This window comes from Euprymna scolopes, chromosome 4 (assembly GCF_053919585.1).
Source record: "Euprymna scolopes isolate OS-2025 chromosome 4, ASM5391958v1, whole genome shotgun sequence".
Lineage (NCBI taxonomy): Eukaryota > Metazoa > Mollusca > Cephalopoda > Sepiida > Sepiolidae > Euprymna > Euprymna scolopes.
The window spans coordinates 60,119,933-60,145,313 of record NC_136485.1 but is presented as its reverse complement, the minus strand read 5'-3'; the positions used below and the strand labels follow the sequence as shown (position 1 = coordinate 60,145,313).

General features: G+C 34.8%; 1 protein-coding gene and 1 long non-coding RNA gene across 3 annotated transcripts in view; one reads left to right on the top strand and one right to left on the bottom strand.

Annotated features, from left to right (window-relative positions):
* LOC145270887 (A disintegrin and metalloproteinase with thrombospondin motifs 16-like) overlaps window positions 1-25,381 on the bottom strand; it is a 353,446-nt gene that overhangs the window by 262,531 nt on the left and 65,534 nt on the right. The window lies entirely within an intron of this gene.
* LOC145267641 (uncharacterized) lies at window positions 1,968-6,866 on the top strand. 2 transcript variants are annotated; one of them, XR_013864850.1, is made up of 2 exons: window positions 1,968-5,766; window positions 5,963-6,866. It is a non-coding gene; the product is annotated as an uncharacterized LOC145267641 (long non-coding RNA). The 2 variants fall into 2 exon arrangements; XR_013864851.1 differs by having other exon boundaries at window positions 5,865-6,866.

Here is a 25,381-nt window from a genome sequence, read left to right as displayed (position 1 = left end):
AGGTGACTTTCCATTGTTCAGCTTATGGACAGCTGCTTCAACCTCCTGGAGAGAGAGGAACCTCTGCTAAGATATCCTTTACCGGATTGCTAGGAATCGACCTAACAAACTCCTGATCACCGTAAGAAGGTCTGTTCAGGAGGTTATCGAAATGCTCCCTCCATCTATGAAGAATGCCGGTAGTGTCTCGAAGAAGATCCCCGCCATCCCTCGAGTGCAGAGGAGTGATAGGTGATCTGGACGGTGCGTAAACCGCACGCAGTAGGCTGTATAAAACCTTGGTGTTGTTCGAATCCGAGGCGAGCTGTATTTCCTCAACTTTCTGCCTCCACCATTCATCCTGCATGTTACGCAACCTCCTCTGCACCTCCTGCTTGATTGCCTTAAATTTGTCTCTCAATCGATTTTGCTCACCATCCGTCAAACCACCCCCGAGATAAGCGTGCAATGCCCTAGCCTTTGAATCAAGCAGAGCCTGAATTTCAGTATTATTCTCATTGAACCAATCCTGATGTTTACGCTCACAATAACCTTATACTCTGTCACATACCTCATAGACAGATTCCTTAAAAGCAGGCCAAGTATTTTCACAATCAATCTCTTCCATCTCCTTAACTAGTTTCTCCATCACAATATTGTCCCTTAGATGGGCAACATTAAGTCGATTTGGGATAGCCACACTAGCTCCCTTCATCTTGGGCTCACAACACATGTAATCTTTGCACAGACCAACCGATGGTCGGTCTAGCACTCTGCACCCCTCATGACACGAACACTGCAGATATCCCTCATCTCACGTTTTCTAACTAACACATAGTCTATCAAGTGCAATTGTTTGGAACCAGGATGCATCCAGGTCGTCTTGTATTCGTCCTGCTGAAAAACAGTGTTACCGATTATAAAACCCATCTCTGAACAAAACTGCAACAATATCAAACCATTGCTATTACACTTGCCCACTCCGTGTTTACCCAGCACATCCCAGGTTTCAAAATCTCTTCCCACCCTAGCATTAAAATCTCAAAGAATGAAGATCTTATCAGCAGAGGGAATGCGTCTAACTACACTGCACAAAGCAAGATAGAAATCAACCTTTTCAACTTCTGTTGCATCCATAGTGAGTTGTTATAACGACCATTTATCAGAGGTAACCTCATAGTCATGATCCGGTCACTCACACCACAGGGAAGTTCTTCCAGGTTAGAAAGAATTGATGCCTTTATAGCAAAAGCCATGCCTGATTCCCTTTTACATCCATCCGCTCTACCACTCCAGAAAATGGTGTAGGCCCAGCCAACTCAGAAAACTGTCCCTCATCAGCCAGCCTGGTCTCAGACAGAGCAACTATGTCCATGTCATAACATTGAAGTTCCTTCGATACAAGAGCAAATTTACGCTCTGGACGCTTTATTGCTGACGACAAGTCAAGCAGCGTCCGCACATTCCAACAGCCGATGGTCATTGTCATATATTTCCTCGCAGTAGCATGATGACGACCGGGTCCAGGCTGTGGAGCCCTGAAACACCTACCGGGCCAGGCCCTGGAAATTCCAGTTCCCTTATTGCCATTTACGTTCATAATCATATTTCCCAACTTCATTGAATGTTTTGCCGTTTTAGGCTACAGCCAGCATTATTCTTTACTTTCCTCCCCTTATCAAGATACACGAGATGGTAAAAAGTGTATCTAATTTATATCGAGCAATACCTGTGCATGAGGATTGTTATAGTGGGGAAAGACTTTGCACCGAAACAATCCCACTCTCTAAACAACTGCCACATTGATCCAAAAAGAAGACCAACTCAACATCATTGGATGCAGCAGTAATCGCAGGTTTTATATCAGAGTTTTCCTTCTCCTAGGGAGGTTGCCTTCACCACGGCTTACAGAGCCCTCTCCACCCACCATGCAATTTGATCCATGACTGGACCTTAGGTTGCTGGACATCAGAGCATATTCCACAGGTGTGGCACTATTTCCTTGTGCCACTGTTTCTAACACACTCTGCAGCATGGACGGGTGGTAAATTGTCCATGAGCGTAGAGATACAAAGAAACCCCTTCCCATAATCCCCTTGCTATCTTTCTGTCTCTTTCCTGCACGACCACCATGATGTGAGGACGCATATTTTGTCTCTCCGTAAATGAGGGGGGCACCCCCTCCCTCAACACTAGTTAGGGTAGGTTAGTTAGCTTTGAAAAGCCTATTGTAAAAATTAATTGTAAATTGTTTTTTTTGTAATATATATTGTATCTCTAATGTAAAATAAAATAGTTAGTTATACCTTTGTATATTACAATTGTGTCGCGTGTCGTTTTTCTTGTGTCTGCCATGAATTCCTTCATAAATGTCTTAAGTCGAAAGGCGGCCCTGAGGACAGGGAGATGAAGATTCCCACCAGAATGCCACCAGGGTGAAGAGATCATCTTGAGAAAAGAAAGCAGCCACACCCAGATCCAACATCTCAGGTATGATTTTCTTCTTACTACACAGACCCTAATGACTGGCCCGTCTTCATGTCTTCATGAGACCGCTTTAAGACATTTACTATAACACGTCTGTCGGTCACACCCCAGTGACCGGCTGATTGTGGTATAAATGTTGCCTTAAGACGCAGGATTGACCCTGGTTAATTACCAGACGGATCTCGTCGCATCTGTGTCGCAGTATAAATGATGCACTATGACCAGAACATATTGTTTCCCAGCATGGAAATAATTTCGACCCTTAAACTCACGGCACAACCAAAAATAACGACCACTAGACGAATCGAATAAAAAAAAAAAATGGTCCACGGTCTTTAAAAACGAAAAAAAACTATTATTTCTGGCAAAATTTAAAAAAAAATGGCAGACCAGTACACACGCGCACAAAAAAAAAACGCACTCAAAAAAGAAAATTCAGAACCTGAACAAAAAATTGTCTTGCACCTACAAAAAAAAAAAAAAACAGTTTACAAAAGATCGATTTAACAAAAAAAGAGTATTGAAAGTAACCCTTCGAAAAAAAAAGTAAGAAATGTGTCCCACACAAAAAAAAACAAAACAGAGATGAGAAAAAAGTGTCTCTAGAATATGCAATATCTCTTTCTCTCTCACGCTTTCTCTCTTTCTGTCTGTCTCCGGATATATATCGATATGTGTGTATATCTATGCATCTTGTTATTACATGAAAAAAAAAAGAAAAAAATCCTTCAAACACGAAGCTCGAAAAATAAATTTAAAAGAAAAAAAAAAGGAAAGAAAATAAAGGATACCTAACATTTTTTATCTGATCTTTATTTCAGGTTTATAAAAATATAGGACTTTTTAAAAAATTCTTTTGACTTTGCAAGTGTTAGATTCAGATTTGAAAAAAATAGAACTTTTACATTACATTTTATTCCATGAACAGTTGATGTGTTTATTTTTCAGGTTAGGTACCAATTTACGCTGAAACATAAGGGGACTTTTTGATTTGATAATGTTTTTTATTTATTTTTTTTGTCTGTTAAAAAAAGAAGAGAAGGGAAAGAAAAAATATTATCGCTAAAAATTTAGATTACATAATACGAAGTTTTCTTTGTGTGAGCGCCTTACAAAATTGATAAAAACAAGATTTTTTCTATTTTATTTTTTTTTAAACTCGTAGAAATGTTTAATGTCTACCTGTCACTCATTTTTTTAAAACAATGGCCGCACATGGGAAAGATAAGCTAAGATGACCTCGTCATGGTGTTTGTGAGGTTGTTAAGGGATGGGTGGTAGAACAACGCTACCTGCCTCTCTCTCTCTCTTCTTCTATCTTTCTCTCTCTCTCATTCCCTTACCTTTTAGGGTCTATGAGGACGAGAGAGAAAATTGTCGAAGATTTTTTGTTATTACGTAATGATATCATGAGGGTGGTAGGGTGTGTAATGGCATCGCTCTGTCTCTATCCCCTTCTTTTCCCCCTCAGTCTCTTTCTCTACTCTTGCGTTTTAATGATTGTATAGCTAAACCCCCATGGCTGATTGCAGGAGAGCATATAATAACGAATTAACTTGGAGTTTTTTAAATTTTTCTACCAAGTTTAAAGAACAAAATTATTTATGCTTCGTTAAATTACATTAAATGATGTCTTCAATTGGTTTTTATTGAAAATAAAAACTGAGACGATTATTCAAACAGCACTTAAAGTACTTTTTTGAAGTCTTCGAGTGTTTGGAAAAGCCAACTGTTACATGATTACGTTCATTTTTTGAGAGTTCTCTGAAATGTTCATAGTTTTTCTTAAAGAAAAAATTACGCTATTACATTTCGAATATTCTCTGAATTTTTAATAATTTCTAAGGAAATATTGTTTGACTAACGAAAGAGATTTTCCTGAACTCTAGATGATTTTAAGGAAGAATTATTCGAGCAAATTCTTTAATTTAAGGTTTATTTGAAATTGGACCGTATGATAGGGGTCCCTGAAATATTGACTGAGGAGTATATACGTAAAATTGAATTAATTATTAAGAAAAAAAAGATTTCCTCAGTCTAGAAAGATCTCTCTTTAATTGAAACTTTAATTTTTTCGAGCTGTTAACTATACAGTACTGGTCGTTAACTAATGTGACTCCCAGGTGTGGCGGGAGTTTATTAATTCGAAATAATCCTTGTGAGTGAGTTTAGGAAAAGAATTGCTTTTAAATGATAAAATAATTACTTTGGAAAATAAAGTTAATTAACGTGAAATGTTTCTGAATTCGAAATGACCTTGATAATGACCTATAAGAAGAAATGATTTTTAAGAATCAATTAAATAACTTTAAATGTACACTGAATTTTAAAAATAATAATTACGAAATGAAAAATTTGGGATGTTTCTGAATCTCATTGTGAAGGGTGAATTGATTCAAAATGAATTGTCTATGATCTTTTCGGAAGATTAATTTTAATAATGAACCAAATGTTTGGAATAATTTTTGAATAGTATTACGAAAAATGGGTCTATTCGAAGTTTATGACCTTTTGAGAAGATTGGTTTTTATAATAATAAATGAATTACTTTGGAAAGAAGTTAATTAACATAAATTGATTTTAACGATGAACCAAATTACTTGAAATAATTTTTAAATTTTGGAATTAAATTTTAATGATCTTTTGTAAATCAAGTTTTGAAAAAATACATATACTTTTTAAATGTACCCTGAAATTTGGGAAAAAGTTAATTATGAATGTAATAACTAAAATGCGTTTGCATTGTGTAAACAAATTCTAATTGTGACCGAGGTGCTCTGAAATGATTTTTTAAAAATGTTTTCTTTTTAAGAAAAAAAATTGTTAACACCCTATTTCATTGATTTAATGTATACCAGGTTTCTGAATTGTTTATTTTTGGAAATTTTTTCCCCCTAATTGAGTATTCTAACTCATGAAGGCTGAGTGCCCTTCTTAGTTAATTCTTTATATAATTAATAAATATTCCGTGGTGGATAGTTTTTATTGGTCGCTCGGCGGCAGACTCCTTGCTCTAACAGAATTAATTGGATTAGAACCTCTGAAGACCAAGGTTTTACTAAATCCATATAGGTCGGCGTGATGAGGTCACGTAACCCCGACTTATCTAAAATACATTATACTGGTTGCTGAAGAGAGCGTAAGTCCAGTAACTGAAGTAATAACTTGGAATACATATAGGTCGGCGTGATGAGGTCACGTAACTCCGACTTGGTTAAAATACATTATACTGGTTGCTGAAGGGAGCGTAAATCCAGTTACGAAAATAATGTTATGCAGACTAAATTAAAAAACGTATAGGTCGGCGTGATAAACTCACGTAGAATCCGGCTTAGTGAAATATGTATAGGTCGGCGTGATAAACTCACGTAGAATCCGGCTTAGTCAAATACGTATAGGTCGGCGTGATAAACTCACGTAGAATCCGGCTTAGTGAAATACGTATAGGTCGGCGTGATAAACTCACGTACAATCCGGCTTAGTGAAATACGTATAGGTCGGCGTGAATAAACTCACGTACAATCCGGCTTAGTGAAAAACGTATAGGTCGGCGTGATAAACTCACGTAGAATCCGGCTTAGTGAAATACGTATAGGTCGGCGTGATAAACTCACGTACAATCCGGCTTAGTGAAATACGTATAGGTCGGCGTGAATAAACTCACGTACAATCCGGCTTAGTGAAATACGTATAGGTCGGCGTGATAAACTCACGTAGAATCCGGCTTAGTGAAATACGTATAGGTCGGCGTGATGAACTCACGTAAAATCCGGCTTTGTTAAAAAATATTATACTGGTTGCTTAAGAAAGTGTAAATCCAGTAACTGAAATCATGAGGTCATTGCCTCGATGGAGGGCGAGGATGATTACCCTCTCTGGTATTTGAAGCAGTATACCAGCCTACCAGGAGCCTGGTGGAAAAGATAACTTGCTTCACTGAGTTCCTGATGGAACGTAGAGCATGGAGACATTGATTGCTGACGGCCGGTTGACGCACCATTCACGGAAAATTAGGGACTTCTGAAATTTATGAATGCTCATAAATTTCGGATAGCATAGGGAGGGATGTGGCACTATTTCCTTGTGCCACTGTTTCTAACACACTCTGCAGCATGGACGGGTGGTAAATTGTCCATGAGCGTAGAGATACAAAGAAACCCCTTCCCATAATCCCCTTGCTATCTTTCTGTCTCTTTCCTGCACGACCACCATGATGTGAGGACGCATATTTTGTCTCTCCGTAAATGAGGGGGGCACCCCCTCCCTCAACACTAGTTAGGGTAGGTTAGTTAGCTTTGAAAAGCCTATTGTAAAAATTAATTGTAAATTGTTTTTTTTGTAATATATATTGTATCTCTAATGTAAAATAAAATAGTTAGTTATACCTTTGTATATTACAATTGTGTCGCGTGTCGTTTTTCTTGTGTCTGCCATGAATTCCTTCATAAATGTCTTAAGTCGAAAGGCGGCCCTGAGGACAGGGAGATGAAGATTCCCACCAGAATGCCACCAGGGTGAAGAGATCATCTTGAGAAAAGAAAGCAGCCACACCCAGATCCAACATCTCAGGTATGATTTTCTTCTTACTACACAGACCCTAATGACTGGCCCGTCTTCATGTCTTCATGAGACCGCTTTAAGACATTTACTATAACACGTCTGTCGGTCACACCCCAGTGACCGGCTGATTGTGGTATACAGGCCGGTGGGTCATATATGCCGCAGCTTACAGGGTCTAAGCTCCTCTAGAGGTTTCTGTCAGGCTCACCTCACCCTTAGTCTTATATAAATATATATATATATATATATATATATATACATATATTTATACATTTATGTGTATGCATATATATGCATATCTATTTATATGCACATGTATATAAAGCAGGACGATAATATAATGTCAGAAAAATTACAACAGGAACTGAAGCACTGTATGTGGCAGATAGCTTTTGTCAAAAGCTGGTTTTGTAAATCATCTGAGATCACACAATCAAAGAAAAGAACGTCAGTCTTATAAGGAGGTTTTTACAGCACAATATTTAGTTTTTATATTTGTGGTCTAATCTGCAAATCTAAATTGGCCTGACACGACATTAGAGGATTCACAATATTATCATGCGATTGCCTTTACAAGAAGTAAAATTTTTATGTCACATATGTGTATTTAAGCTGGTTTGAAAAGTCATCTACGTGTACAGAGGCGCACAACGCTTCACTGAAGAAATAGCAAAGTTCTGTCAAGAAGTACCAGTAATCATATATATCTACACATATATATGTGTGTATATATGTATATATATACATATGTATATATACACATATATATATATATATATATATATATATATATATATATATATATATATATATATATATACAGTGATGATCATATTTATTGGCACGGTAAAATAAAAGTTAAATTTTGTCTAATAAATTCTAAAAAAGGGATTAAATTAAAGAAAATAACAAAGTATATTATGTATTTTTAACTGGCCTTTCCGATGCAGCAATCGGATTTTAGAAAAAATAAATAACAAAGGAACAACAAACATAATTGCAAAAGACCCTTGTTCAAAATTATTGGCACGATTTATTTAATAAGCAATTGTATAGCCTTTGGCCTTGATTACCTTCCTCATTCGCTTTTCATAGTTTACAACCAAGTTGTTGCACTTTTCAGTAGGAATTTTAGCCCACTCTTCCTGACAATAATCCTCCAATTGAATAAGATTCTTAGGCTTCCTTTGCATTACCCTCAATTTTAATGTTCTCCATAAATTTTCAATTGGATTAAGGTCTGGGCTTTGTGATGGCCACTCCAAAACATTTATATGATTGTCCTCAAGCCATTTCTTAGTCAGTTTAGCCGAATGCTTTGGGTCATTATCTTGCATGAACCACCAACGACGACCAAGTGAGAGCTCTTTAGCAGAGTCTTTCAGGTTTTCATCCAATATTTTAACATAATCTTCCTTTTTTATGCTACCTGTGACCTTAACAAGTCGCCCTGGTCCAGAGGCAGCAAAGGATCCCCAAAACATCAAACTGCCTCCACCGTGCTTCACTGTGGGTATGGTGTTCTTAGGCAGGAAAGCTTCGCCAGATTTTCTGTAAATATAAGACACTTTATTATGGCCAAATAACTCTACTTTCGTTTCGTCAGTCCATAGAACACGTTTCCAGAATGCAACATCTTTATCAATATGACGTTTTGCAAAGGCTAGCCTTGCTTTCAGGTGAATAGGCTTCAATAAGGGAGTCTTTCTCGGACGACATGCTTTTAAACCAGCTCTCTTCAAAACTCTACCAACTGTATGTCGAGATACATTCACTCCAGAGGTGCTCTGTTCATCAACAATCTCCCCAACAGAGATCCTTGGGTTTTGTTTTACTTGTCGAACAATTTTCCGTTCATCTCTTGGGGAAAGAATCCTTTTTCTCCCTCTACCCTCTAAACTCATAACGTGGCCTTGCGATTTGAACTTGTTTATTATGGCTCTAACAGTGGATTTGGGAAGGTTTAGCTTCTTTGAAATCTTATCATAGCCCTCCCCATTGGTATGGAATGCTACAACAAGCTTCCTGACGTCTTCGCTGTGTTCCTTAGTTTTAACCATGGCGATTGAAAATTATAATTTAGTCACTTATAATAGTTTAAATAAATCGCTATCTAAAAATTATCTGAAAAAATTATTCACTGAATTAGCGTTAAACAAGCATAATATGGCTATAAAAAAGTTCAGAAAGCACGTAAACCGGAAATTGATTGATATTATACTGATACTAAAAGAAGAATAATTTTGAACAAGGGTTTTTTGCAATTATGTTTGTTGTTCCTTTGTTATTTATTTTTTCTAAAATCCGATTGCTGCATCGGAAAGGCCAGTTAAAAATACATAATATACTTTGTTATTTTCTTTAATTTAATCCCTTTTTTAGAATTTATTAGACAAAATTTAACTTTTATTTTACCGTGCCAATAAATATGATCATCACTGTATATATATATTGAGAGAGTGGGAGAGGGAGAGAGAGAGAGAGACATACACAAAGTTTAATTTATTTATTCAAAGAACTTAATATAACGTATCTTTTTAAATACAAATAAAACCAACAAAATTATTTATTTTCCAGAAACATATATCACGTGATTCCTATTAATCACTCATTCACAGAACTCGATGTACTATTCATAAATTCATATATATTAAAAATTCCATTCATAAATATAAAATAATTTCGATATGCATTTGAATTACATACTTTTAGCCATTGATATAAGAAAATGATATCTTGTTTCTTCCCGGTTTATTTTCATAAGTTGCATGTTTGTGTGAGTATTTCGGTTGTAAATCTGTTTACTCGAAATGAACTAAACTTTCCGTTTAAAAAAATTATTTAAGTACTCTAATTTGAGCGTGTCGTTATTTTAGACATTATTTTGTGAGGTGTGGGAAAGGGGTTTAACTAGTAACTTAACAAATGTACTTAAAACATATTTTTGCAATTATTATTTAAAAAAAATGAATATTTGGTAACAAATAAAATGAAACGAAAAAAAATAAAATTCAAAAATTAAAGAAAACGAAAGAGTGAAACAAAAACTAAAGTAATTAGACACCTCAAAATCCGGTACGTTCAGCTATATATATACACACACACACACACACACACACACACACACACACACACACACACACACACATATATATATATATATAACTACTTAATTTATTCGCATAAATTTAATATATGAAAGTATAGATTTATGCGTAAACTTTAAGTATTTACTTCAAAAGTGCTCAATACGTAGGTAGAGCTAGTTAGTAATTTATAAAATATATATATGGATAAATACTATAAAATATATATATGAATAAATACTGGGAACTCAAAGAAAGCGGACATTCGCCGGTAGTCGAATGGAAAATAATGAGACAAGCTACCACATGCAGACATTTAGACGACCCATGTAAATTATGCCTCCATGAAAAATTTTCTATCCTGTACTTTAAAGAACCTCAAAATCTATTAAACTGTAGGCGGGAAATAGCAAACAACTGTGTTCACAAAATAAAACTTACTCTAGGATAGCGATACAAAATAGCCTTAAAACTAACAATAGCAATAGGAAAAAAAAACAAATAAATAAATTAAATAAACATGAATATACATAAACGATCACATACATATATGTATATATATGTATATATATATATATATGTATATATGTATATGTATGTGCATTGTTGTGTGCACATAGGTATATTTATATGTATAAAAAAAAATAAAAAAGAAGGAGAACGACCACCTAAACCCACTAACCTAGTTCTAAAACAGATCCTTTGTTTGATAAAATGCATGCCCATTGGCTGGTAGGAAGGGGCGCGGTGGATACTAGAAAGCTGATTGGACGACTAGAAATCCTCAACATATATAAAAACAAGAAGCAACGACAGAATTCGCGCATAAGCCTGACGAATCCTATAGTTGGATGAAACGCAGAATATTCAGTGTAGCTTAATCGCCATATATATTTTATAAATTACTATATATATATATAATATAATATATATATATATATATATATATATATATATATATAATATATATATATATATATATACTTATGAGCAAAAAAAATGGGCCAAGCGTGAAAGAAGGAAGAAATCAATTTTTCAATACTTTTCCATGAATTTTTGTTAACTTTCGCTTAAATTTTCTATTTTGCGGATCATTTGTATTAGAGCATCTAATTATAAGTGAAAAAATTAATTCTAAAAATGGTCAAACCACATCTTGGCAAGGATATAAAAAAAAACCGAATTGCAGGATTAAGGCAGTCCAAACTGACTTACAAGCAGATTTTTGGTATTTTAAGAAAAGGGAAGTTTGGATCTGGTCGCCCTAGAGCATTCACTTTGAAGGATGACCACAGGCTTAAGTTAACTGTTCGGAAGGATCGAAAGAAAACTAATGCTGACTATAGCAAAAATTCAAAACAGGGGATGGAAATTCTCTTTCTAGGCATACAATATCTAGAAGAATGAAAGAAATTGGGTTTCCTCTAAAAGGTGTGTAAATAAGCCATTTTTATCTAAGAAGAATATCAATGATAGAAAGAGATTTTTCTCGGGTTATGGCAAAAAAGATACAGACTTGTTCAGGAATGTTTTCTGGTTAGATGAATCAAGATTTTTTTCTTGTTAGTGATGCTACCGATGATTCCGAACGGTGCAATAGAAGAACTGGAAAAGGATTCTCGCCAAGTTGCATAATTGTATGGGGAATTTTTACTGCAGCAGGCGTTGGGGAACTTTTTAGATGTGAGAAGTCAATCAATACAAAGGACGACATTTGAATATTAGAAACAGGACTGTTACTCAGTATCCAGAAGCTGAGAATATCCCAGAATATTATTTTTCAACATGATAATGCCCTGCACACACTGCTAAAGTTACAAAAAATGATTTTCTGATAATTCAATTGATGTGATATTTCGACCAGGTCAAAGCCCCGATTTAAATCCAATCGAGAATATTTGGTCCATAATATCTCGTGCATTGGCTGGAAGAACTTTTTTAACAATGACAAACTGTGGGAAGCTATGCAAAGCGAATGAAATAGCATCTCCTCTTCACAGTGTTCCACTTTGGTTGAGAGCATGTCTAAAAGGATTGATCTTTTAAAGAAATCAAAAGGGAATGCGATTCCATCCTAATCATTTATTAAAGTAAATGTTCTGTGTTATTAGTCTCGTTTAAGTTTCCTTGTTCAATTGTTCTTTGTTCAATATAGCTTTTAGTGCAATCAAGTGTAAAAATTTGTTTGGCCCATTTTTTATTTTTTTTTGCTCACGAGTATATATATATATATATATATATATATATATATATATATATATATATATATTAGTAGATTATTTAATTCAAAGAACAAGTTGTAATTTAATAAATTTACTCCCTGCTCAGGATGATTGTCGTTTAGACGAAGTCGTATATAAGTCTTTTCAAACTGCCAGGAAAGTTCTGGCATATCGAAAAGTTAATACTGTTAACTAAGAATTCATTTCACGTGTGTAAGACCCTAAACTATAATGATGATGATATTTCTATCCGAAATATTACAAAATATCTTTGATATTCTATTGCGATAATCATCTCTTTATTCATTTCATTCATTAAAATGGTTGTGAACATCTGATATCGAAAGATATGTCAAATAAATCGTTTTCGGAGCACTTGGGTGGTGAAAGAATTGTAATCTGGCACTTAGAACCGGCTTCCTGTTACTGGGATGTAACTAAATGTGTTGGGGGTGATATATTTGATGATCATTTCAAAGGGGGGAGCATGTGATGCTGAGACACATAGCATAGGAAAAATAAGTCGAGATTTTGAAATCCCTATTTCTAAACTGTCAACAGATGAATTCATACGCATGCGGCGAGGGGTACATTCATGGGAAATATTTTCTTTTAAAAAGAAAAGAAAATAAACGCATTCATGAGAATATGAAATTTGATGGGCAAGATCATTTTTATTCACGCAAACAAAAACTCGAGCAGATAATTTAAAGATGTGTATATTTAATCTGCAATCTGTTGCGTGACGTCAATGTTACAGGCTGATAACCATCATCTCACTGGTGAAAAAACAAGACACAAAAAAAAAACAAAAAAAAAAACAAGCAAACAAAAAACAAACAAAATCGTACAACCTGAAACACTCTTTTCTTGGCACTGGCCTGCTTATGACTGTGATGGCCCCCTTTAATTTTTTTTGTATTTTGATACGGTTGGGAAACAATGAGCAGGAAAGGATTCCAATAACAAGTAGTCCAAAGAAAGACGCTATTGGAATAAAAAATAGTCCGAAGAAAGACGCTATTAGAATAGAAAATAGTCCGAAGAAAGACGCTAATGGGATAAAAAGTAGTCCAAGGAAAGACGCTATAGGAATAAAAAAAAATAGTCCGAATAAAGACGCTATTAGAATAGAAAATAGTCCGAAGAAAGACGCTAATGGGATAAAAAGTAGTCCGAGGAAAGACGCTATAGGAATAAAAAAAATAGTCCGAAGAAAGACGCTATTAGAATAGAAAATAGTCCGAAGAAAGACGCCATAGGAATAACAAGTAGTCCAAGGAAAGACTCTATAGGAATAGAAAACAGTCCCAGGAAAGATGCTATAAGAATAGAAAATCTTCCGGCATCTAAATATCTCTATACTGAAGGGTGGGATTTTGCTTTTGATACGGTCAGTCCAGCGTACGTTTTGAGGGAGAAGCGGGGGCGTACAAGTACAGTACATTCATAGGAGCACATTGCGTGGAGAAGAAGTACTTGCAAAACAGAACTGAGATCTGAGTGTAGTATCTGTTCTGATACTACACTTAAGTTAATTTGTCCTTATTCAATGTAGGAGAAATCCTTTCATACTAAGGACATTTTTATTTTTACCTACTTCTTGAGTGACCCTTTTTGGGCAGCTGGTTTTGCGCAATATTAAAAACGACCTTGTGTCACATATTACTCTTTTAGGAAAGCAATTAAATACCAACAAAGAGATAAAACTGTGGCGATACAACAGGTGCTAGACTTTGGCAGATACTATGAGATTAAAGCTTTCCTTTTTAATCCCTGTCAGAGGAAGTGGGTTTTGGTTGGTGCTCCAGTTTTTCATGCACCGGTGAATGGTGGTATTTACATGGCATACCTGATCTATACAACCTATGGGTTAAATCACTGATTTCTTTAAAAACCGTGAATCTGTTCGCTTTCCTTAAAAAAAAAAACAAAAAAAAAACGCTAACCAATAGAGGATTTAGAGCAAACTATGACTGTCGATTCCTCGTATTTAATCAACCAACCATGTTGGTCACAATTTTAGCATTTCAAGTCATCAAAATAGCCGGCAAAATCGTCTGATCTGCCCGGTTATTTTGTTCGATTCTCAGTTTCTGCCTAACTATACTGACCTTGCGACAGAATTGTGACAATTTCTTTCTGTTCTGAATCAAAACTTCCCTGACTTCGTATGCAACTGCAGAGGCTGAATGCTGTAGCTGTTAAGGGTGAGCTTAAAATTATTTATGTCTAACTAATAGCTGCGGCCAAGCAAACTTCACGCGAACCATAAAATTCTTTGTGGGTTGTGCAGAAATCTGATTCGATGAACGATAATAAAACAGCAGCAGCAACAAATCACAGCAACGGACGATATGCTGCTTGTTGTGAGTATTATTAACAAACAGGTCGCGCCGAAAAGTACACAGCGCCACACGTGCGTCTTTGCTTTTATTCCCCCGCCGATATATGTTGGTGACATTCTTTATTTAGATCTTGTATTTTTTTCTTTTGTTTTTTCTTTTTCTTTTTTTGCTGAGTGAACTCATTTTTGTTGCATGTGTTTTCGGTGTTAGAGAAAGGAAGAAGAGGAAGAAATATGGAGGAAAAGAACAATACAGAGGTAAAGAAGAGAAATAGAATGGCAAAGAAGAAGAATAGGAAGAAAAAAGAATAAAGAAGTAATAAATATTGGGAGGATCAGGAAGAGGACGAAGAGGATAAGAAGAAGTAAAATGAGGAAAAAAAATGCAAGAACGAGAGGGAAAAAGAAAACCGTATGACGAGAAAAAGGAAAAAGAGAAATTAGAAAGTAGAGGAAAAGAAGAAAAAAAGAAAGAATAAAAGAAAGGAGAAAATAAATAAAGAATATTATTGGCATTGTTAATGATAGTATAAATGTTATTCTGTTCGAATCGTTTTATTTCCTTTCCACACGGACCTTCCAATTCAAAGGAATTAAAAGGGAAAAAGGAATGTTTATGTAAGCAAATCTTAGTATGAAAGACATTCATCGTTCTCCCAGATGGCAACAACTAGGGCTAACAAGTGTTTACCAATTATTAAATATTCTAAAATTGGGTTGCAACTTATGGGTGGAGTCACTAAAATACGATGACGTCATTCGAAAAAGAAATGGGTGAAAATGTACGTATATATATATATATATATATATACATACATATATAATATATATGTGTGTGTATATATACACACACATATATATACACATATATAAACATATATATGCATATATACATATACATATATATAAATATACATATGTATAAATATATATAAATATACATATACATATGCATATATGTATATATACATATATATAAATATATATACACATATATGCATATATACATATATATATGTCTATACACATATATACACACATATATACATATATATATACACATATACATATGTATGCATATATATACATAGATATACATATATATATACACACATATACATATGTATGCATATATATACATAGATATACATATATATATATATATATATATCTGCATGTATACATACGTACATACATATATATGTAAACATATATACATATATATATATATGTTTACATATATACATACACATGTTTACATACATACATATGTTTACATACATGTATATATATATATATATACACTGTCTGTATATACCCGGTGTTGCTCGGTTGAAATATAGACGGGCCGAGGGATTCACCGTATACTATTTAAGATACGCTAAATATCCTTACTTGTTACGAAAAATAACTACATGTTGTATTAACGGAAGAATAAAACACATTCATGTTAGTCGATAAAAATCAAACGCGAAGTAACTTTCATAGCTTAAACAGGAAATAATTCTCATAGCTTAAATAAAAATCTTATTTCCGGTTTTAAATGCAACTGTTGCTAACTATTAATTATTGAAAATAAATAAAATACAAATATAAGTTAAATTAAAAATCAAATAAATAAATAAACTTCAAATAATATTTCTAAATGATTTTCGTCTGGTCAAACGATTGCCAATCCCTCACTCACTGAACGTTATGTGCCCGAAGTTTTTTTTTTTTATTATTTTAGCCCTGCCAGCGACTTGCAAACTCTCAAAAAGACATGCCACTGACGGCGGTCATTGGTTAGGATGAAACCAGCAGTAACGAAACTTGTATAATCGTACGCTTTCATGTGATTAACGAGACCTGCCCGCTCACACACCTCACAGATCCAGAGATCTTCATGATCGGGTGTCAAGGTTTGGTCCTTCCAACATGCTCTCTTGAGGTTCGCTCGGTCTATCTTTACCGCATCAAAGTGTTCTGCGTTCCTGTATATCAGTGTCCTTCACTGCTTGCGATCAGACGCTAGAGTCTCCCAACTGTCCACAAGAACATGAAAGTTCACTAAAACGAAACCTTTTTTGAGCCCAACGCGTTTGATTCTTAATAACAATGATAGCAATACTGGTGGGTTTGGCCTTATTCAAGACATATGTATCAGGGACAAAACCATCCCACTTTAAACCAAGAATGTGTCTAGGGTAGTGCTGATGAAACCTCTCGAGCTGTTCCACACGCGACCAGTACAGGGTCCATGTTTCAGAGGCATGGCGTAGGGATGGCAATGCACATGTTTGATATACTGATATGTTAGTTGTCAGAATTAGATCACAATCAGACCAGTCTCCATCTTGTAACCTTCCAAATGCGTCTGATGCCTTGCTGATTCTCTGTCCTATTTCCGCATCAAGAGTGCCATTACTTAATAAAATACTACCAAGGTAGACAAAATTTTTTACCACTTCAAGGCGCTTTCTATAGATGAATATATCAGGTTCCACATACAAATCGCCAGGAGTGGGAGCGCACATAACCTAAGTATTCTTAATGCTTACTGCCAGTGCGAAGCAGGTACAAGCATTTGTAAAGAGATCCATCACAAATTGCATACCTACTGGCAAGATAATTTTAAAAGATTAAATAAATAAACTTTAAATAATATTTCTAAATAGAACAATAGAAACGATTCCATTAGAAAAAATAATTTATAACGTCGAGCTAATTATTAAAATAAAAATATTTTATGTAATATGCAAATGAAGATACTCACTGAATGTAAATTTCTTTTGAATACATATGACGTTAAAAACATTTAATGAAATAAATGTTTAAAGTTTCACATCTCTCGCGGTTAATGGTAGCTGAATGGATATTGTCCTGGCTAATGGAGCCAGGGATGGTTTCTGTCACCGGGTTCAAATCTATCGACAGGTGTTAATCGTGACACCCTTCACTAAAAATTCCCGAAAGGATGAAACACTAGTGTTTGTAGGCATTTAATAATTATTATAGTAAATAACAATAATAATAATAATATATATATTCTATACTCCTATAAATTCGTTTTTCTTTTGTGTGTATTGCTATTCATATTAAAAACCCTCTTTTCTATTTATTTAATGTATTTATTTGCTTCCCTACCAAAGAAAATTAGGCACAAGGCCGTTTTTAATGTGGGGTAAAAACCAGCTCCCCTAAAAGTAGGCAAAAGAGGGCACTCTGGTTACCAAAAATAATAATTGTCCCAGTATAGAGGGTTTCCCCTCCATTGACTGGTACAAATTATCTTAAGTGCAGCATCTGCCGGAACAGATGGTATTTATTTGCTCCCCCACTGAGCAAATTAGGCACAAGGCCGTTTTTAATGTGAGGTAAAAACCAGCTCCCCTAAAAGTAGGCAAAAAGGGGGCACTCTGGTTACCAAAAATAATAATTGTCCCAGTATAGAGGGTTTCCCCTCCATTGACTGGTACAAATTATCTTAAGTGCAGCATCTGCCGGAACAGATGGTATTTATTTGCTCCCCCACCGAGCAAATTAGGCACAAGGCCGATTTTTAATGTGAGGAGTGAAGGGAGGGGGAAGGGAAAAAGGGGACCAGCTCCCGAGAGGTGGGAAATGGGAGCTGGTTAATGGTCAGGCATGTGGGGTTGCCCCCACATCTGGTCTTTGCTAGTCATAGCTAGTCATAGCTAGTCATAGCTTGCAGTATCTGCCGGAACAGATACTACACTTTGATCCCGGCCCGAAGGCCGAGAACAACAGAAAAAAGGCAAGCCTCTTTTCTATTTAAATATTTATTAAAGAAGAAAATTCACAGATTTTACAAAATTTTTGAATGAAAATTATATAAAACATGTAAATGATTCTTTTTAAATGTGGCATGAGGCCAAAAAGGGTGTGGGAGGAAATGGGTGTGGGGGTCGTCCACTTAGTCTATTCCCTATAACTAGTTGCAGTCACCACAATACCGCATACACTCTAGGGGTTGGATCTACTTAAAGCCCCAGATGACATGAACAATATTTACAAGCTTTTTACAATGACTTTATTTATTTATTTTATTATGATTTTATTTACAATGAAACAACGAAGGTGGTGCGTATGATATATGAAGGATGGAATGGTGATGTGTATGATATATGCGGTTGATGGGTGGGGAGTAATGAGAGCCTTAAAACACCCCCCAAATAAAGAAAAATAACAGTAATAAAAAATAAATGAACCAAATAAAACGTTAAGCGATGAATGTGGTAAATGAGGACCCACCCTTACCTATTTAATTTTGAAATGCTTCCTGTTTTCCGGTATCAGCCGAAAACAAGGGAGCACTTCCTAAGAGGAATTGGGCACAACTACCGACAAAATAAAGGGGGTGAGGGCATGGGGATGTTCGGTGAACTCCAAGAAATATACCATTGGGACGGGTTTGGACAAAAATAAATTGATCAGGACTGGGCTTCTTTGGAGGTATTCTAACACCTAAAATAAAGATTTGGGACATGGAGCTCATTTATACCAACTAGCTAAGGGGCTGATCCATTCCGGGATTGTCTTATTTGTACTAGAGATTGCTTTTTCGGTCGGCGTGTGCCATGCCTAGGCAGGGAACACGTACTCAAGCCTGTTTCGCACGAACTAAATGTATTTATTAGCTTCCCCACCAAAGCAAATTAGGTACAAGGCCGTTTTTAATGTGGGGTAAAAACTAGCTCCCCCCAAAGTAGGCAAAAAGGGGGCACTCTGGTTACTAAAAATAATAATTGTCCCAGTATAGAGGGTTCCCCCTCCATTGACTGGTACAAATTATCTTAAGTGCAGCATCTGCAGACAGATACTACACTTTGATCCCGGTCCGAAGGCCGAGAACAACAGAAAAAAGGGTATTTATTTGCTCCCCTCCCCACCGAGCAAATTAGACACAGGGCCGATTTTTAATGTGAGGAGTGAAGGTGAAATGGGGACCAACTACCCGGGGAGTAGGGGAGCTGGATAGTGACAATTGGTATGAAGGGTTGCCCCTACATTGACCAAGGTCTTATATGTGGGGCTGCCCCCACATATGGTCTTTGCTTGCAGTATCTGCCGTCCAGATGGTATTTATTTGCTTCCCCACCGAGCAAATTAGGCACAAGGCCGATTTTTAATGTGAGGAGTGAAGGTGAAATGGGGACCAACTACCCGGGGAGTAGGGGAGCTGGATAGTGACAATTGGTATGAAGGGCTGCCCCTACATTGACCAAGGTCTTATATGTGGGGCTGCCCCCACATATGGTCTTTGCTTGCAGTATCTGCCGGCCAGATACTACACTTTGATCCCGGCCCTAAGGCCAAGAACAACAGAAAAAAGGCAAGCCTCTTTTCTATTTATTTAAAAGGAAAATACAATTTTCCTATATATGGGTTGTGGAAATGCATTCACTAGCAAAAGATCTAGCCAATTTGTATATTTCTTTAAACATTCATTGTAATTAATTCCCTATTAGTTTTTTCAGTTTTCTTATGGGACGATCATCTAGAGTAAACTATTACGTATAATTATATTCATGCAAATATTCTACATGATTTATACTTGTATAATATTTGCGTAAAAAGTTCATAGTAAACACAAAATTGTTTCCATATATATATATATATATATATATATATATATATATATATATATATATATATATATATATATATATATATATATAGTTACTTTTATGGTAGAAAAGTTCATTGGTTTGTATTTTCAAGTAGTTTGTAAAAAATTTCTTTTTTTTAATTCACGAACCGGTATAAAAAAAAATCAAAATGGCAGCGACTTTGAAATGGAGAACCCCGTTTTCAATTTGAAGGAAGGGCACCTGAGCATTCTGTGTTAACAATTTAAGAGAATTCCGTCAACGTAAGGAATATTTATAAACATATTTTAATGTCAGAGGAATAGTTGGCCGAAACGTTGTGAATAAACAAAACTAATAAAAGATCAAAAACAACAACTCATAAAGATGAGAATAATAGTCCGAAATAAAATAAATTAATATATAATGCTCATCTCAAAAATGAATTCCAATTAAGGAATAATATATATATATATTTTTAATGTTTTCCGTTATTTTGTGCTTGAGGAATATTCGATTATGGTATGTGTAGTTTATATAAAAATTTATTTAAGTAGTTATCGCCTCAAATTTCGTTTTAATTTCGGTTCGCTGAAATTATTTCAAGTAACGAGCATTAAAAACTATTTCAAAATAAAAAAAAACATGAACTGAACTTTTATTGACTGTAGTAACATTTATTTCTTGTATATTTATTTTTTCGGGTAGTCGTTTGTTGGCTTTTCTGCTAAACACTCTTACTGAATAATATCGATGAAATATCGAAAAACAAAGAAACAAAAACAGTTTTGAAAAATAATGAAGCTTTACTTACTTTAGTAAAATAATCCGAAACAGCAAAATGTGATATTAAAAAAGTAAACACGTAATTACTTTAGTTTTTTAAAGCAAAGAATCGATATAAATATGAATAAGAAGAAAATGGCGCCCTTTTCAAGCAGAACAGCTTCGTTTCAGTTTTACAGTATTGAACGGTGTAGTATTGCGCCGTCGGATTCAGGGTTGTACTATTGTAATGTAAAGAACACGCAGAAAGGGTTGTAATCAACTGAATTCCTTCTAATACACTGACAAAAAACTTAAACAGATATATAAATAAAAATAAAAAGTTTATGTATTTTTTTAAAAAAGACACGTAATCACGTGAGCAGGGTTTTTTCCTTCTTCTGACACGATAACAAGTAACGTTCTTATTTTTTATTATTTATCTATTTATCTATTTTCGAAAGAGTGCCACATGCAAGTGGAGAAGGAAAAAACTCAGAGTTATGCAAAATTTGTGTCGAGAATGGTCTTAAGTTCCGACCTTTTTTTTTGCTTTCACTTTAATAAGAACGTGAATTTATGAGGTGAATTTATTCGACACAATATGATTCAACTAAAAAAAGAAATAAAAGCTAACGTGAATTTAGATTAAAGTTAATGTGTTATTGTTGACCCTCACCCCTTTTAAAAAACCTTGTTAAACTTTGTGACATATTTACATTCTATTGAGGTCAGGCGCGAATGAACATCCAATAACTTTATTATACCATATTTCTTCAAACTGAAACATAATTATCAAAGTATACTTACGCAAATAGATATGAAAAGGCTTTGTTAAAGTCTGTGACATATTTCTATGGAGTACAGGCGCGAACACAGACTCCACAATTTTATTATACCATCTATATTTAAGTTAAAACATACTTATCAAAGTATTCTTATGTACATCTATATAAAAAATCCTTGTAAACGTTTTTTTTTTTTCATTTTTTATTTCCATACTTTGGGGGCCAGGCGCGTACGCATGGCACACAATTATTATGAACTACCGTTCTGCCAGATCAAATATACCCATTCCTGATCATCGATACATCTTCTATCATTATATGTAATCAGTTTTTTTAAAATAGTCAACCGTATAAGAGCCTATTCGTGACCACACAAACACACACACATAGACGTTCAGCTTTATATTATATATATATATATATATATATATATATATATATATATATATATATATATATATATATATATAAGATATCAATAAGATAAAAAGCTATAGCAAACATCTAAATGACTATTTTAACCACAGTTCCTGATTTCAAAAAACGAAAAATTAAAAGACCTTTTATTTCAATTTTTTCAGATTCATCTGCCTTACTTTTAATGCTAGGTTTATTTATGGTGTCTTTTAAATTCAATAAAAACCCTTCAAAATTTGCTGATGAGGAGACCTTGCTTATCAAAAAACTATATATAATTATTGTACATAACTTGATGTATACCACAATAAAAAGCATTGTTTTCCGAAACAATCGTACAGATAATTGATTTTGTTGTTGTTCCTTCTTATGAAACGGATTTTTAATTTAATTATAATTTGATTTTTAAATTTTAAATTATCAATCACATTACTTAATATTGAATTAGCTCTAGGACATTTAACTATCGAGCTTATTATATATCTAAATTACAACGAGCACTTTCTATTTCCTGTATTTTAATTAAACTAGTAATTTCACTGTTACATTAAAATACACTCAGCTCTTTAGACTATTGTTCTAATCTCCTTTAAATTATATATATATATATATATATATATATATATATATATATATATATATATCGTCGTTGGCGGAACTCGGATACGAGTTTACATTTTGCTCATTGACATTTCCTACGATTTGAAACAAATCCTATTTGTACACGGAAGAGGCGGCTGCAGCCGTCACAGGGAATAGTAGGAGGGTTCGCAGCTTTTCGTTGGGCTCTTTTTGTTTTGTTTTTTGTTTTTTTGTTTTTTTTGGGGGGGTTGTCTTCTGTTGTTTTCGAAAATTTCGGTGTTTTCATATATTTTTCTTTTCCAGCTCTCCCTGTTGGCTGCATTGACTTCCCAGGTGTTTGTGTCAATTTTGGCCGATGTAAGAGTAGATTTTTAGCTGATCTTTAAAACGACCTTTCTAGTTCCGATGGCAAGTTTTGAATAAAGAACTTGCTTAGGTAGACGGTTGTCAGGTATTCGGGCAAGGTGTCCAGACCAGCATAAACAGTGTCTTATTATTGTGACTTGTGTGATTTCCATCCCTGAGCGGAGGAGAACCTCTGTGTTCGTTATTAGATCTTTAAATTTTATATATATATATATATATATATATATATATATATATATATATATATATATATATATATGCAAAATAATAACTTAAAGGCAGTCGTTCTATTTAGAAAGTAATTTTTAACATGAGGATGGAGAGATTTCACCTCGACACACCTAGTTGAAAGTCATTTTCGCTTAATTTAATGAATTTCACGCTTTCGTTGAATCTTATATTCTGACAACTGATTGGTTGATCGCTTCGGCACTTTTTGACTGTTTACGAAACCTGCTGGAAGATGCCGGACATTGAGTCGTACTCTCTCTCTCTCTCTTTCTCTCTCTCTCTCTCTCTCTCTTTCTCTCTCTTTCTCTTTCTCTTACTATCTCTCTCTATATATAGTTATGTGCAGGAGAATAGAGACTGAATATTTAGTTTTGTTTACTCCCAAACAATCATTTGGACCGTATCACATAATACAATTTTTTGTTTATCATAAAACGAAGTATGTTCAATCGGTCTCATCAGTAGAAGTTAATACATTTAAAAGTGCAATAAAAAAACAGTTAATGTTTACGAAATATAAAAAGCACAAATTAATTCTGTTTGATATAAACTCGTAATTAAACCGGTTTAGTCTGTCCAAATTGCTTTCAAATTTCGAAGCTTTGCGAAGTAAACCTTAACTCCTTTTCAACGAGTGATAAAAATTAAAATGGCTAACGTGTATAGAAAGAAACGGAAATGCATTCTTATGTATTTCATTTCGTAATTGGATCGTTTTAGGATTAAAACATACTTTAGTTCTTTATGCTATCGCATTTTTATTTTTATAAATACTTATTAATGAATAAAAATATGTATAAGTTATGTAGAGGCGAGAAACATAGATACATTTTATAAAAATAGACATAGTATTAGGCATATTAAAAAATCTGTTGCTCATGAGAAATTTGGTAAATAGTATTATCCAATCTGCGAGCCTGTCCTTATTTTATCGTTATTTCCATGGCAGATGCTCGTCTGAACTCCAATCTCTGGTCCCCCCCTCGCCAATCTTTCACGAGAAACACCCGTCTAGCTGAATTCACTGTGAAAAATTTCCCCCACTCTATATCTGTGCCTAAATCAAAACGCGGATTCCATGAACAAAGCTTCTTTCTTAGAACTGCACGCCTGTGGAACTCTGTTCCGTCTGCCTGCTTCCCTCCGGACTACAATTTGGATGTCTTTAAGTCCAATGTTAACAAATTCCTAATGAACCGCCCCCTTAAGTAAACACTTCAGCAAATCTCCTCACTAACTTAATGTACTTGCAATAACCCTTATCCCTGAGTGGCTTCCGGGCCTTGATAAGTGGTGATCACTGTGTAAAAAAAAAAAAAAAAAAAATGAAGAAGATGTACGAAACATCGTGACTTACCTGATTAGTATGCGCGCGCGTGTGTGTGTGTGTGTGTGTGTGTGTGTGTGTGTGTGTGTGTGTGTGCTTAAAAACTGGTGACTCGGAGTTGCTTTTATGCTTGACGGTCATGCGTGAGTAACTCTAGCCGTTTCTATGCAAATTAGACTATAGCAGGTGCTTAAAAGGAGCCGTGGAGGGAACGGGAGATTGAGTTGGAAGAAGGCGTACTACGGAGACGGACACGTGCAGCAGACAGTTTGAGTCAACTAGAAAAACCGCAGACGGAAAAGGTCACACAACTTTATTGAAACGAACTTTCAAGGCAGAGAAGATTGCCAATAACAATAATAATGATATATTAGTATTAGTAGCAATGGCAATACTAACGACTAAGATGATAAAAGTAGTTCCAATAATAAAAAAAATAATATGAATAGTATAAATTGGTCACCTCAACGTTGCTCAACCATCATAACACACGATGTCTGGCTGCGAGAAACAACAACAAAAAAATACGGAATTCATGTGATCTTTTTATTCTAAGTTTAGATCTGCAACCGGAGAATCTTCCTTCAAATCGTTCTATCTCACACGATTACATCCAATCAAGGAGACAGGTGA